Source organism: Corvus moneduloides, chromosome 6, assembly GCF_009650955.1.
Source record: "Corvus moneduloides isolate bCorMon1 chromosome 6, bCorMon1.pri, whole genome shotgun sequence".
In the NCBI taxonomy this organism is placed as follows: domain Eukaryota; kingdom Metazoa; phylum Chordata; class Aves; order Passeriformes; family Corvidae; genus Corvus; species Corvus moneduloides.
In genome coordinates this window covers 57,328,018-57,344,667 of record NC_045481.1, presented here as the reverse complement: position 1 = coordinate 57,344,667, position 16,650 = coordinate 57,328,018, and the positions used below count along the sequence as shown (strand labels likewise).

Sequence of the window (16,650 nt, the reverse complement as noted above, 5' to 3'; positions counted from 1 at the left end):
ACGGATCTGCAAAACCCCAAAGGCTGCTGCTTGAAAGTGAATAAAAGGCAACTAAAAGGCAGGTGCTGTCAGTAGCCTTTTTTTGTTGTTAATAGTACCTGCAGAACCAGGGGGAAAGGAATGACTGCGTGGCAGAAGAAGCTAAAGATGACTAAAGGAAAGCAAATATATTTTCCTTCGCTCTTTACAGGGAAGGAAGGAAATAAAGCTGCTCTGCCTGTTTAAACGATCATTTGCTAAACATCCCAGCAGCTGAGTTGTTAGTCAGAATGAATGTAGATGAAATTCAGACATAGACAAAGCTATTTGTAGAAATTTGATTTTTATAGACACATTAGCAGTACTTTTTCCCCAGAAGTATTACGTTTTGATTTAGCTGAGGAAAAGGAGTTGTATTATGTGATTTAATTACACGATTGTGACTCACACTTTGTTACAAATACTGAGCAGTGAAAACGGAAGCAAAATGCAAGCTATCTGTTAGGTAAACATGTTCTTTTAAACTGTTGACTGAATTTGAATAATGAATAAATTGGAGGAAATGGCAATCTGCTTGTGGAAGTTTCAGAAAAATAAAGAAGGGCTAAGCTCAAAAGGTGAATTATTAATGTTGGTATATTCGCTTTGCTCCCGCTATTTGTAACATAGGAAATGGGATTTGTGTGTATATGTCATTTTAATATTAACACAGTTGCCAGCTCAGATCTAAAATAATGAGACAGATTCAAGTATTTCATTTCCAGAGAAGCATTTTTAATGCAAATGAAATCAATATGGTAAAACATTCTGCCCAAGGAAGTGCTAGAGGCTGGGGTTTGGGAGGTTTTATACTCTCCATTTTCTCCCCCTGTGGTGGGACAGACCCATGCACACATGGAAGAGAAGGATGACACACGCTTCTGCTTCTGAACCCAGCACATGCCGAGATCTTATCTGCAGTGAGTTCGATCAGGAGCAACTACAAAACTATAAACAAGAATAAAAAAAATGAGATACTTAGACACAGCTGTGTACAGCTGCAGGGCCTGAGAGTTAGTGAGTGAGAGCTAACAGCCTTGGTGGGACGCTCTTGGGGAAGCCTGCATGTCAGCAGGAATGCTGCACAAACCTTCTTCTTTCCATCTCCAGCCCTTCCTTACTATTGTATATAAATACAAATCTCCATTCCCTTTTTTTTATGCTATATATATAAATATCTTCAATTGCAAGTGCAGGAATAAAATTTAATTAAATAGAGTTGTAAATTACAGCTACATTTTTGTATATTTGAGTGTCTTGTTAGTTTTAGATTTGAGCGTTTTGTTAATTTGGTTGTGATGTTTCTCAGAAATGCTGTGATTTTAGTATTTGCAGATGGCAATTGTTGGACAATGCTGGGCCCTGAAGCCTTATATTTTACCCCAGCATACAGACAGATCCACTGCCACTTTTCAGGCTTTGCTTTGCCAACACACCTCTGCCTGAGAAGGACCGTGTCTGGGACTGAGAAGGTTCTCTAAAGTTTCACAAGTCAAGGTTGTTGAAGAATCATTGACACCAAAAAAGGGGCAATTTATCTCTTTCACGGTCTGTGTTTCAATATCAGTGTGTGTGAGCAGGTGTGCTGGAGATGTCCATGAACTCAGCCATGACAGAGGAGCAGGCGACCTCCCCTCATACCTCCGCCTATGGATTTAAGAGTGCTCAGAGCCAGGCCCTGCATCACAGCCCCCACTGATGCTAACTGTCCAAGGGACATGGCTGTGAGCCCATGAGCTGGCTCTGGGCAGGCCACTGGAACACCACTGACAACACTGCTGGATGTACTGAGAGCTCAGAGGGCTTGAGGCTGTGCTGGCTCCACCACACAACCCACCCCCAGTCCTTGTGCAAGGACCCTGACACCAGCGTGCGAGACAAGGTGTGTTTCAGTTTCCTGACACTGAGTGGGGAGATGCCAATGGTTTGGTAAGTCTTAAAGGCCAATGCAGTAGAGAAAAACTTAGGCCCTCTCCTCCTGTTTAGGGCCTAAAATGGGTCCTATTGGTGTTTCCATGTAAGTTATCATCGAATTTGTCTTGGAGATCAAAGGGAAATGACAGACTGGGTCTCATCTGGCTTTGAAGCTGCTTCAAACAAGGAGGGAACCCCCTAATTTTTGAAGGAAACTCCCTAGAAAGCTGGCAAGATCCCTCAAGAGAGCAGATCTCCTGTCGAGGCTCCCCTTGCATCCTTGTATGGCTGCAGTTCCTTCTCCCATCTCTGCTCAGTGTGCCTGGTGCGTTTACATCAGAAAGGGAAGACCCGGTGAGCAGGCCCAGCCACCCATGTTCCTGTGGAGCAGCATCCATGTGAACAGGGCAGGTCATCATTGTTCCTGCTGTTCTGTGTTCAGCCCATTCAAGGAGGATCTTGAGCCCCGCTCAGATCAAGTTCACCTGTGGGCTTTTCAGAGACCTGTGCAGCGTGGCCGTGCTCCAGGTGTGAATGAGCGTAATGCAGAGGGGAGCAGATTTCATGGTAAGAAAAGCTTGGACCTATCCCTATCCACTGTAGGTATGAGCTGGGATTTTGGCTTCCAGGATGTGGGAAATATAGAGCATTGAGTATAACCATACACCTTGCCCTGGATGGTTATTTTAGACCAGTGCCTCAGACCAGAGTGGCCCTGTGGTGACAGGTAATGGCATGACAATGAAATAACACTCACCAGCTTCAAGATCAGCTCTCTCAGTGACATACATAAAGGAAATAATAATGGGAGTTGGCTTTTTGTTTTTAACTTGGGCATAGCTTGTGCCAAGTTCACTGGCAGGATCACCTACAAGCTCCAATGAGTGAAAATAATACTGGAAGGCAAAATCCAGGTCTTATTTTCATACCGGAGGAGGATAACAGGTACAGTTACAGCTGGATAAAAATGCCTCTCTATTTAACTCAAAGGGTGCTGGACCAGAGGTGAAATCACTGTGGAGTTTGGCCCAGCACCTCTTCTCTTTATAAGTCTGTACATGTCTTCAGACGTGCAGCCCATGTTGTCTCGGGGTGGATCCAGCTTTCACACCAAGCTGAGGTTGCTGAGTTGCCCTGCACAGAGGCCAAGAGGATGCTGGGTTCCTAAAGGCTTAGAAGTTTCCTCTCTTCTTATTTTCCATGGTGCTGATTCTGTATTCCCCAGAGGCTTCTTGTTAACAGCACACACCATCACCAAAAACTATAAACAAAAAAAGAGGAGGGGGGTGGGGAGAGGACAGGAAGGGTGAGGAAACAAGACATACCTGCAGCAGTCCTTGCTGTATATTCCCTGTGTCCCACAGACGGTGTCATGCAGAAGGAAAATTGTTCTATCAGTGACTATGTTAGATTCATGACCCCACCACAACCTTGAATTGGCCTTTAGTTGTCGCTGATGGGAACTGAAGAACAGCTCCTGTCGACATGATTGCTGCTCTCCAATGAATCAGAACACACAGGGCACAGAGCAGCACATTAAACTAGCAACAGAAATATATCACTGTACTTTTATATAGATGTATTGCTTTTGCCCAGGCATATAAATGATTGGGCTATCCACTTATTTTTTTTCCAAGGACTATAAATTAAAAATAAGCTAAGGGTTTGGAAATTATGTTCTCTCTCTTTCCCCCCTCCCCTCCCCTTCTCTTTTTCTTTTTCAAAGCTGGGTAGCTATTTTAGGTTTACAGTAAAACATTTTAAAGGTAATCTTACTGCCTATGTCTACTTGACCATCCTTTTTTTTCTAAGAGAAATCTACCACTGCAGTTCTTGCTTAGGTAATTTAACACTTCAGTTTGATCACACTAACTGTATGTATGGATCCCCATGCTACTTCTGCTGCTAATGAACACCTACAAGGCTGTATTTTTTCATTTAGTAAGACAAGTTTCTGGAATGGTAAAATCTATGTATGCCAGGTGCTGGGGGTTTTTCCCCTAACCAATATTTTATAAAGTAAGATTATTTCAATATACTTTGACCAAAGGTCACTTTGACTTGAAAGTTAGTTTGATGCACTGCTGCATAATTCAGTGTAGTGCCTCAAAACTGGATATGTTTCACCATTAAACTGCATTTAATTTTTGCAACTTTCTCTGCTTGCTGATTGAATCATCTGTTTAAGACATCCCTTTAAATCAGAGGTGATATTACCAGATCTGCAATGTCCATTGCACATTTCCAGTTTTTTGCAATTTATCACTTACCAGCTTTGCAGCCAGATGTAGAAGCAATAAGAAAGCTGCTCCCCTTGCATTCTTGCCCCATCTTAGGGGACTTTATTTTGGATGAAAGGCAGAACTAGAGTCCAGGGATCCATTTTTTGTGGTCTGAGGCCAAGGCAAACAAGCATCATAGAGTTTTTTCCAGCCCTGGAAACCCTTGTCCAGATGAGCAGCCCCTGGTCATGAAAGTAGAACAACTGACTACCAGAGGGCAAATTTTTCCTACAAGAATCTGTGGGACTGAGCTTGCCAGATTGTTTACTGCTACTTTTTGAATGTGTTGTAAAAGACCTTTTTAACTTTACTTTTATTGGGCTACCTGCTAAAGGAGTTTGGTGGTAACCACATGTCCATGTGCTGGATAAAATGATGTTGCTGGCCACAAGCCTGCAAAAGACCTGGTCAAAGAAAATAAATGAGCTGTTCGCAGCTATTTCCCCCAACAGTCATAAGCACCATAATAGTTTTCACCAAGCTTTGGGTGATTAAATCTTTACTGTGTACCACTTCCTAGCAAAACTACTAAGGTATAAATGAAAACCTGGCTGCATTATTATGTCCTTAAAAGACCAGTAATTTCCAGAACTAATGATAGTATGGTCTCAAGGCCCACAATTAACCCGGGGCTGATGGGTGAAGGGCAGCATTTCCTCTTTGCTGTTTTTTCTCAGGGAATGGAACCACAGCTCTTTGGGTGATCACCTATATGGAGACCAACTCTTTGCTTGCCCAGAGAGTTGCCCACAGGAGCCAGATGTCAGGCTTGGACTCTGCTCCCACACTGCCGCCAGCCAGCCAGACCCATCTCTCTGTGGATTCAATCCCTTTCAGAGCCCATCTGAAGGTCAGTCCATCATGACATTCTTAGGGTAATGGATGCTGATAACCTGTCCTCCAGATTTAAAAAAATATTGTCATTCTATTTAAGGAAAAAAGAGACTTGCTTTGTGGCTAAAGGGCTGCCCCAAAGCATATCTCTCCCCAGTACATGCGCATTTTGCCACATGGGCTTGGGAAAGCCACGTAGCTGGTACTCGTTTGTGGAGCTGGGCAGTTAGGAAGGTCTTTCTTTTTTCCTTTTTACCGTTGTTGTAAGTCTTGACTTTCTAACAGCTTTAGTGTATCCTAATTGTTTATAAACTAACTTTTAAGCCTGACTGGTGCTCAATTCTAGAACTAATGGAGTTTCATGTCTCAAGATTTGCTTCTGAGCTGCTTTGGGCTGTGAGGATGAGTCTATTTTCATTGCCCTCCTGTCAGGCTTGGAGGTTGCAAGGGCATTTCTCCCTCTCTGTGCCCAGCAGAGGGGAGCAGAGGGGGCAGAGCCACAGCTTGGCTTTTGCTCTTTACTGAGAAAGGGACTATCTCTCACTAAGCTGGGTACCAGCTCAGGTATTTCCCTCTAGAGGAAGGGGACTATGAGACTGTAAGGGCAGTGAATCTCTGCCAGCTCTGGGGAGGAGCATGCCTGCATGTTGCTTCCTATAAAATACTACATCATTTTCTAATCTGGTCTTAAAAGACTGGAAAAAGCTCTTGAGAGCAGCCACAGAAAAGTAAGAGACTCTAGAAAGTATCACAAAATGGGATAGTGGTAACCAGTGAGCAGCACAGTTTCCCAGCTCAGTGTTCCATGCCCAGAACTATTTACCTCCAATTGTAACTCAAACTTGCCCCTGGTCTTAAGTGAGGTGAAGTTTAAGTGATTAACAGTTTTGTAAATGCCAGTCCCCAAACTCAGACAAACCTGAAATTCTCCCACCCAATAATTACCATTTGAACTAGAAGGACACATAGAAAGTCATTATTGAAAGGTGCTAACTTTTCTGATGAAAATGAATTCGTTTTCTGACTCCTTGAATGCTTTGTCAGCCCAGTCAGGAGATTGTTTATAGCACAGGTCTGGCATTGCTGCTTGCTTACTGATGTTATGAATGTCCATAGTTTTATTTAGGGTTTAGGTTATCACCAGATGTTGAGATTGTATAGCGGTGGGAAAGAAATCTTGCAATATCCTCACCTGATCTACTCAACTGTTCGTCCAGCAGTTTATGTGAAGGGGAAGGTTGACAAATTCCTGATATCAAACCCAGCTGTCAGAACAACACGGGGTAATAGCTGTCCTTGTCAAACGCACCAGTTAATTCACCAGCATGTCAATGCAGGTGTAATTGATAGACTCCACATTCTGGCTGAGTAATGAAAGTCTAAAGCATTACTAAGAACATTTCACCTCCTAAAAGATCCTGTAATCTCACCTGAGCTGTCCGTGTTGTGGTGAGGGGCACTTAAAAAAAACCTAACAAACAGAACAACAGTTTGCTGCAAGAGCAAGTAGAGGTTTCATATGAATCTTCATTTCAAAAGTAGAAAAGGATGTGAAAAGAAAGACTATGAAACAATGCCCTAATATTTTGGAGTGACAGCTTTATTCAAATACTCCTTGAAGTCAAATAGAAAATACAATTAAAGGAATTGTTTCTCTGTGAGAACCCGTGTGTTCTGGAGTCTTCCTGTTAATGAGAGAGTTGCTTTTAGAAGAAAACGTGGCCATTGTCTTAAAAAGCTGTGGAAAGGCAGTGTCAGCTCAGCAGGCTCATTAGCATAATCCTTTGTCTGACTTAGAAGTATTTGTTAAGAACTTCTAAAACAACAACAAGAAATTGCTATTAGAGTTCTCTGACTACTGTGCTGACTCATCCATTTGCAACGCGGATTTTGTTTTAATAAATGGTTTGAGGTCTTCTGGCTTTAGAGTGAAGGTTTTATAGTAGTCACTCATTTTACCTAAAAAAAAAAAAAAAAAAAAAAGGCTTTCTTCTTTATCACCACAGCACAGGGATAAGGTTGCTGGACCTACAACCAGGCATGTGGAAGCCAGAACAGGTCTGCCAGGGGATGAGTACTCAGCCATGGACTCAACAGCATCATAATAAAATACAGAATAAACTCTTCATGGAAAAGGCTAAAACAGCAGAAAAAAGAAGGACTGACATTCTCCAAAACCCTGAGTAAAGTGGGTGCTGCCCTGTCACATGTTTGAAGCAGTCCTCTGCTCCTGCCCATGAGTTCAGCGAGGATGATGGCAGCCTCCCATGCCACAGTCGCCCCTCACACAGATGTTCCGTGCAGGAATATGTAACATACCTGAACTCCCCGGGGAAGATACATTCCTCTATTCACCATGAAATGTGCCTCACCCTCTTCCAGCACACTGCACTGCCTCAGCTGGGCTATCACAACTGGGGGTACTGCAAATGCATCTAGGCTCTTTGCTTTGAGAAATACCTGCTTGCTAGAAAGAGCAGGGAGCAGGGCCAAGCCTGCTTCTCTGGGGTAGCACAAATCATGAACAGGAGCCCCAGGGAGGGAACAAAGCCACCTGGGATTTTAATGGATGCTCTGAGAGTCTGAAATAAAAAAATGGGTCTTCTAAGATAATTTAGGAGAGCTTTTTATGGGGAGGGACTGCTGTATTGGTTCTTTATGCAGTTCAGGAGATGATTGAGGACATTACAACCACTGGCAATGATGAGGAAAGCAGATGAATAAGGACCAGCAATGCTGGTAGCTCTGCTCTCCTGCTTCCTAGGATTTATGTACTTACGGATGAATTTAATACTTGGTGATCAAAAGAGTTCAAATAGTGGTTGTATTAATGATTTCAGCATAACCTCTAAATCCCAGGATGGCAGTAGAAATCTTCAGCTTGGTCTTAATCTCCTGACGTTTTTTATGAAGAACAAAATTAAGTGCTGTTGCCTTATGATAAAGCCGCTTACAGAAGTGTGAACTGTGGCACTGCCACTACAGTGAGTGCACACTCTGTGCCCTGGTCTCAAGCCCTAGTCACAACAGTCAGACCTTTCCCAAAAAATTAATCACTGGAGGATAATATCTTCTTTGTTATCCTTAGGTTTTTTGCTGGTATTTGGTTAATTCTTACCTGGCCTTTACAGTCTATGGCTCTGACTGTGCAGAGTGATGCACATTATTGCCCACATTTGTTACATTATATACTGAGCCTATGCCAACTGCTTTGGTCCTAAATTACCACTCTTTCTTCCTGTTTTTCCAATAAATGTTTGGTACCCATTAAAGATACCTGCAGGGCTCCTAGCTCATACAAGTATTATGCATCTTGTAGCAAAACCTACCTTATTTTGGAGTTTATCTCACCTGTGATCTGTGTTTTGTGGCCAAGGAAATATTAATATGCCTCAGAATAATATGGGAATCATCTCACCATTGCTCTTCTTCCCTTCCTCCCACAAACTCCCTGAAGTATATTGATTTTTGATGTGCTTGCTTTCTTGAGCCAATTTGAAGACAAAGTGTCTGAATTGGGGATGGAAATAAGTGATATTTGAAGCTGTTCTCAAACCTTAAGACAGTTTATTCTGGCTTTGCTCTGTGAGTCACAAAGACTACTCAGTTTCTCAGTTAGGGGTAGTGTTATCTGCTAATAAAGGTAATGGCATCCCCAAAGATGAAAACTGCCAGCCTAATCTTTATTTTGAAGCTATAAAATATGGCAAGATCTGATCCCAAGGGTCTTGAATGAAGGACAGGGATTTTGGGATTAACATGCTATTGTACTCTCCCTGTTGCAGCATGGCTGTTAAGGACACTCCTACTGCAGAATTGGATGGTCATGCAGAAGTCAGACAAAACAGTTTCTGCAGTTCATAGTTTCTTCTCCTTCCTTACACGGGGGACCCCAGATCTCATATTGATTGTGATGTAGCCTGAGAGATGCTGAGGACAGGGGTCTAATCACCTCCTCTACAGGCTGTGCTCACTCCAACACAGCCCTGGTGCTGTTGGCCACCTCAGCTGCTATGACACTGCTGTTCAGCTCACTGCCTCTCCCACTGATTTTTCCCAGCATGGCTGCTTCCCAGTGCTGTGCCACAGGGTTAGTCCCTCCACAGTGCAGGAGTTGTGTTAGTCCTTGATGAATTTTGTTAGGTTCCCATTGGCTTGTTCCTCCAGTCTGCTCCTGTCCCTCGAAACACTCAAAGATCTTTGGACCAAAAATGAAATGCTAATGTTATTTTATTGTTCCCACATATGATTTGAGGAAGGCAAGATGTTATACTGACAGCTCCTGCTTATTAAAATGCATCTAGGATACATCCAGAGGAAAAAAAATGGGAGGGGGACATGGTGACAGTATCTCCATGCTCCCCCACTCCCCTGACCCCAGGTTAGTTGAGTCCCTGTTTGTATAAGATATGTGGCAATAATATCTGGATGTTGTGGCCTTCAGTGAATGCAAGGTTTAAGATGTGAAGGGAAGACATTCATAAATTCTCTGTGATGAATGGTTGGCAGTTTCATTTGAGTACTTTCTGCTACAGATGTTTAACATTTTTTCCAAGGCGTCGAGGTTTAACCCCAGCTGGCAACGAAGCCCCATAGAGCCACTCATTCCCCCCGGAGGGATGAGGGAGAGAAGGGTAAGGGTGAAAGTGAGAAAACTCCCAGGGTGAGGCAAAGACAGTTATAGGGAAAGCAAAAGCCACACATGCAAGCAAAGCAAAACAAGGAATTCACTCCCCAGTTCCCATGGGCAGGCAAGTGCTCAGCAATCCCCAGGAAAGCCAGGGTCCAGCTCCCATAATGGTATCTTGGAAAGACAAATGCTGTCACTGAATCTCCCCTCTCCTTCCTCTTCCCCAGCTTTATATGCTGAACACGAGGCCATATGGCCTGGGATGTCCCTTGGGTAAGCTGGGGTCAGCTGTCCTGGCTCCGTCCCCTCCTGACATCTTGTGCCCCCTGAGCCCCTCACTGGTGGGGTGAGAGGAGAAAAGGCCTTGGTTGTGTGTAAGCCCTGCTCAGCACGAGCTAAACATCCCTGTGTTATTGACAGCGCTTCCAGCACGAGTCCAAAACAGTCCATAGGAGCCACGAGGGAGCAAGTCGACCCCAGCCAAAACCAGCACACAGGGCCAATGCCAGAGAACAGAATGGGGAGGTGGTTCCAGCTGAGCACTTGCATCCCTAGGGCATGGACACCATGGCCAGCAAAGCCAGAGCAGTTGCACATGGAGCACCCAAGTCAGGAGGAAGTGGAGTGGGAGCACAACTGGGTTATGGCAGAATGCTGCCATTAACACGATGTGCTTTGCTGGGCAAGGTGGAGGAAGCGACGTTCCCAGCTGGCAACTGCTGGTAACGGACTACTCCCAGCTGGAGGCCGGGGGGCGATCTGATAGTCCCAGCTGGTGGCCACAGCCTGCCTCAGTGCCTTCCCATTCGTGCATGTGGCTTCCCTACACAATGGGAAGGGGTGGGCAAAGCGTAATAAAGCAGCTGGTCTATTAGAAGATAAGCTTTGTGGAGAATAGCACAAACATGCAGAATCCCCTTAATCTTAAACTTTATTACCCTAGATAATAGGCTTTGGTAGTGACAACAATCAGTTGAAATGCAGAATTGTCTTGGCTCCTGCAGCACCTGCCACGTCAGTCAGCCACAAGCCACCTCCTGCCACACAAAAAGGTGGCTGTGTGGGATCAGCAAGCTAAAAGTTTTGTTGGTTTATTTTGAAAAGGCCAGGGAAAGCTAGGCACACTCCCTTTGCAGATTTAAGTGTGCACTCTGAACCTGCCATGGGGGAAAGGCTAACAGGATATGAAAGCCTGCTTTCTTTACCTCCAAGGGTTGGAGCAAGGCTTCTTTGTCCACTGAAGCCCACTTGAAAGAGTAGAGCATGTTATTCCCACTCTGAATTAGGTCAAGTTTCCCAATATTCAACCAGCAATTAGAAAGGGAAAACCCGTGAAATCTGTTTGTAAAACCGTTATCTGTGTCCTTTGGAGCATTTCTGACATAAAACACATTTAATTATCTGAGGCAGAACTCGAAAGAAGCATCTCATAATCTCCTTTTGGTGAAACAATTGGATCCACAAAGCTCAATGCACACACACAAGACCCACGCTTGTAAATGGGGAGGAAAAGAGAGCTTTCAAATGAAAAAGCATTTTTTACTTTATGAATGGCCTTGCCCTTATTTATTTTCCAAGGTGCTTTTTAAGTTATATTTTTTCCACAGTCCTGTGATCAAAATATGAGGGAAAAACAATCTGCTTACCAAAAAATTTTCTTTTATTTAGAAATATTTCATACGAACATTGATTAATAGAATAACTATGAAGTGACAGGGTGATTTTTAAATCATGAGACATAAAAGTGGTTCTAAAAAAATTTTGTGCCACTTGTTTCAGCTTTTCTGTGCTCTCCAACAATAGTTTTTACAAGAAGTGTAACAGAAGCTCATGGTGAAAGGGGCTGATTTAGGGAGGGGGTGTTTATAAATGTGCTGGTTCGGCTGGAATAGAGTTAATTTTCTCCATGGTAGCTGGTGCCGGGCTGTGTTTTGGAAACAATGTTGACAATACAGGGATGTTCTCCTTCCTGCTGAGCAGCACTTACACAGTCTTGGCCCTTTCTGTCCCTCACCCCACCCCAGCAGTAATTAGATTGGGGTGCACAAGGAGCTGGGAGAGGACACAGACAGGACAGCTGACCCAAGGGATATTCCAGACCATATGACATCATACTCGCATCTAGAGCTGGGGCAAGGAGGAGGGAAGGCAGGTGATGGTGTTTGTCTTCCCAAGTAACCCTTACATGTGGTGGAGCCCTGCTCTCCTGGGGATGGCTGAGCACCTGCCTGCCCCTGGGAGGTGGGGAAGGAATGCCTTGTTTTGCTTTGCTTGCATGTATGGTTTTTGCTCTCCCTATTCAACTATCTTTATCTCAACCCAGGGTTTTTATCACCTTTATGCTTCTCATTCTCTCTCCTATCCCAACATGGAGGGAGGGAGGGAGTGAGTGGCTGCATGGGCTCAGTTGCTGGCTGGGGTTAAACCATGACAGGGCAGGTCCAGGCAGTATAGTTAACCAAGTCTATATATTATGAATATTAAAGCTCAGTCTACTGATTTCTGTTCTTAGCTTTGCCCACAAATTCAGGATCTTTCCCGTTTAATGTCCAGCATTTCATTATCTCCTCTGAAGAAAGTGTGAGTGGAGACATAAAAATCAGGAAATTGAAACCAGCAGTGTATTTTGACTTGAACAACTCTAAACAGAGAGGGAAGAGAAGGTGCACTGAAACCTGCACCACTCTCTGCATGTCTCTGAAGACAGCAGAAGTCAGAGCCGAGGCAGCAGCAAGCACCTCAGCTGCACTGAGTGAGTGCTGGAAAAGCATCGTCATGGCAGAGCAGATCAACCTGCCTGGGTAAGGGCTGGGGAACACTGAACCTAAGAGAGGAGCTGAATAGCAGCTCAGCCAAGCTTTAGAAGAAACAGTTTTGAGCCTGGTTTCCCTCAGCTCAGTTGTCTTTGAAACTCCGTGTCTGGTTCAAGCGATTCAAGGGCTCCTGACCATTTCACCAACTCTGTGGCCCTGGCGTCCCAGCAGGATGAGACAACCTCCCTCGTGAGGCGGTTCCAGTTCCTCTGGCAGACATGACCAGCACACCCTGGCTTCCTTAGCGATGCCATATTGATTTTTGCAGGCTCTCCTCCCCTCAGGAACTGGCTGCACTAGATCAAATTAAGAACAATCTGAGCATTTAATGGGGCCCCTTCAATACGATGAAGTTTGATTGCTTGAAGTTGAAGTTCATGATAATTATTTATGCTGACAGCACCCTCACAGACAATAAAGCCTGGCCCCTTCCTGAAGGCCTCTGTCTCTCCATCAGGGAATTATTTTAATCCTGCTGTGCTTACCTGATACACTTACTTCTCATTATTAAATACAAGAATAATGATCAGAGAATGAAATGTATTATATTTCCACCAAAAGTGGTATCAAAACTCTGATTTTGGTTCTGTTCTCAGTTACCAAATAAAACCCACATGCCTGACGAGCACCAGCAGCTCACCTGCAGTCTGGAGGTTACCAGCAGAATATTTGGCTCTCCTGGGTACAGGATCAGGGCTCTCTCTGCTCATTTCATCATTTGCACAGGACTTATCAAATCAATTTGTGATGAAAATTGCAGCATTTTTGTGCTGTCTAAGAGGTCTGTCCCGAGGATTGCCTATAATCACCACTCTGAGTTAATAAACAGGTTTATCTGTGAGCAGGTATTTTCATGAGGGACAGAGAGGCTGAAAATAAATCTCTTGCAACTTCTTGAGTTCTGCTATTAAAAACCCTCATGGCTGAGTATAATGAAAAGAGTCCTCAAGGTCCGTGTGTGTGTTTGTGGGTATCCCACAAAACCAGCTGTCCTAACACCTGAGGGTGTTTGTCAGTGCACAAAACATCAGCAGGTTTTCATCTGTGGTGTGTATACACACAAACACACACATGAAAGTGAAAACAAGATGTATTGTATTTATACACACATATAAAAATACACGTGTGAAGTAGCCCTCCACCTGCAGCTCCTATAAATGGAGCAGTGTAACTCCTCAGCTCCCACAAAAGTGAAAAGGGCACCAGGTAATTAAGGAGAGAAGCAATTTTCTGATTAATTTTTTTTTTTTTTAACTTTCCTCCCCTCCCCTCAGACAACAGCTACACCCATCCTACTTTTCTCTGGAACATAACTATCAAAATAGAATACATTTTGGGACAGCCCTACATGAATGCTGCTTTTTTTATGGCAGGGAGAAAAGCAATGAATATGGCTTTCTCACCAGGAATGTAGCACTCACCTGGGTTAGGGAGTCCTCCTTTGGTGGAGAGGATGGCGATAGGGCTCTGACACAGACTCATAAAATGGACCTTGTTCCTTTGAGCAGCCAGCCTGGGATCCCTGCTGTGTCTGTCCCATTCCTCCCCAGAGCAGGTTTCTCTCTCTCTATGCAAGTTCTTGGTATTAGAGCGTTCAGATGCAGGAACAGCTGCCTTGCATTACACAGTAATTCTCCAGCCAAGGGACTGAGTAGAAAAATTAGTCTCTTAAGTCATCTAAATGTAAAAATGATGTTACTGAAGAAAAGTTAGAAAACGTGAGAATGGAAATGAAGCTGCAGGGAGGCAGCAGAGGTTCCCTGTGGCAGCGCTCATGCTAACACAGCAGTGACAGCAGCCCAATTCCATGCCCACCACTTCAGCTGGACGGGGAAGGAGCAGCTGATCAAGGGGAAAAAGCACATTTGAGGAGTTCCCTTAGATGGCCATGTTTATTTCTTGTCTTGGCTTTCATTTGCTCTTTGTCACATCTCTGTTCATCCCTTTTAGACTGTGTGTCAAAACAGATCTCGTCTCAGTGGATTGCTCTGAAACCTAATGATGCCTTGGCTTGTTCAATACCCCTGAGGGGCCAGGCAAAAGGAGGCTGGAGCTGCCTCCCAGTCCATATCAGGGTTTGCATTTGGGGGGGGAGTTAGCTACTTGGAGCAGGGGAGGGGTTTTGGGCAGCATGGCTTGATGCAATCAAAGAAAAGGGCTTAAACCTGCTTCTCATTTGAAAAAAAAATAAAGAAAGGAGGCAGGGAGGCAAGAAGGGAGCTGCTATATTTCTTTAAGGGAGGGAGTCTGTGTCAGCCCCTCTGCTGAGCAGTTCATGCCATTCACTGCCCTGCTCCAAGTTTTTCGGTGATACTGAACTCCAGGTGACCCTCGCAGACAGTAATTGCTTTAACATAGGTTTGACAACAACAGCAAGCTGCTCTCTAAAAATAAGCAAAGCTTAAAATAAATTTCAACTCTGGAGCCCTGCTCATGTGAGGAATCCAGTACATCGCCTGTATTTTCCTTGATGAGCACCACAGCTCTTGGCAGCTGGAAAAAGTGACAGTTTTCAAGGGATTTCCAGTGCCTCCTGCTCCAGTGCCTAACCTGGCAGGGAGTCAGCCAGGAAAGACAGCAGGTGGCCTTTAAGGGAACCTCATGGGATAGCTCCAGGCCAGCATCCGTGCTCATTTACCCCAATAGCTGCCTTATTTAAAACTGGGATTTAGAGAAAACCAAATTTAATTGCAGTGCCTGGGATAAATGTCTTGCCTTGCTTTGTAGCTGTAACATACTTCATTTAAAATGGGTTCATTGTACCTGGCAACAAATAGTACCTGAAAGCCCTTCATCAAAACTGCATTTAGTCACCCTTGTGTTGGGAGAATGAAACAACTCTCTGCCCCTCAGCAGGAAAAGGGGAAATTTCAGCTGCCAGTGCTGTAGGAATTGTTTGTTCTCGAAGAGGTGCCCACAGGACATACACAGAGCAGATTCCAGAGCACTTTTAGAGCATTTCCTGTTAAAACAAACCACTGCAAATTAGCCCTGATCCTGCCAAAGTTTAAAGAGGTGCACGTACCTTGCCGCTACGCTGAATCTGGGGTGCAAATTTTCAGTAAATCTGACAGAAAGTAACTCTTCCTTCAACCGGGAAGAAGAAAGTGTTTTACTTGAAGAGAATGCAGTTTCCTTTTTCTAGCCCACACTGTGGTGGCATACACAGGATGGATTTCGATTTGATGAGTAATGAAGAAGAGAACCAAATTGTTTCTCTCTGGCTCTTTTTAAAGACATTTTTCTCAGTTTTCCAGGCTGACTTCCTCCAGGCAGCTGTCTCACAATATGAACTATTGAAAGTTAGAATGTACCTGTCCACGTGGCATTGCCTCCCCTTGTTCATGTTTTAGTGGATGGTACGTCAGGAAAAGGCTCGCAGGACATTGGAGAAGAACCACAAACACATGCATGGAACTGTACACGGCAGTCAGTGAGTAATCCAGGCTCCTGTGTTTTATCTCTTTGGAAGACTTCAAGTATTTCAAGTAAAGAATCAAGTTTCAATCCCCTATAGCAAACATACAGAAAATAAGTGTTTCAAACTTCAAATACCAGTGGGTTCCAGGATGTGTTGTGTGAGGCAAGAGGAGACAATTCCCCTGCATACAGTTGTCTGCAAATTGGCTCCTTTTTCTTTTCCCTCCCCCTCACCAATAAAAGCCAGAGTTATATCCCAACTGTAAACTGAAATATTCACCTGACAGCAAATATTCAGATATTCCAGGCAATTCTAAAGCAGCACTTTCTTCTGTGACAAATGAAAGATCTGAATTCTGAAAAACATCATATATGGAGTCTACATCCTTTGCTTGTTTTCTGATTAAATACACTTCTGCTCTATCATCACTGATGAGATCAGTTTGGTCCAATAATTTTTGATGAGACACAGTGGTGGACTTGCTGTTGGCTTTTTACTAAATGCCTACATTTTAGAAAAAATTGTCTGTATCAGCTTGCTAAATAAAACTCGTGAAATTGCTTATTTTAGTCATCATTTGGATTAGTAGTAATTATGCCTGTAATAGTAAAATGAGATTTTAATGCTGATTAATGAAACTGCTAAATTGTCAAGACTGCTGGTCACAGTTACCAGCCTCTGGAGACCGTCCCCTAAAACAGTTGTCATCGTATGTGTAATATGGCTTCTTTTGTAGGA

The 16,650-nt window shown here is 43.9% G+C and overlaps 1 long non-coding RNA gene across 1 annotated transcript; it reads right to left on the bottom strand.

Moving 5' to 3' along the window:
- Positions 1-731: 731 nt before the first annotated feature.
- Positions 732-15,009, bottom strand: LOC116446017. Its single transcript, XR_004240989.1, has 2 exons — positions 13,913-15,009; positions 732-3,193 (listed from the first exon to the last, which is right to left on the bottom strand). It is a non-coding gene; the product is annotated as an uncharacterized LOC116446017 (long non-coding RNA).
- Positions 15,010-16,650: the final 1,641 nt, after the last annotated feature.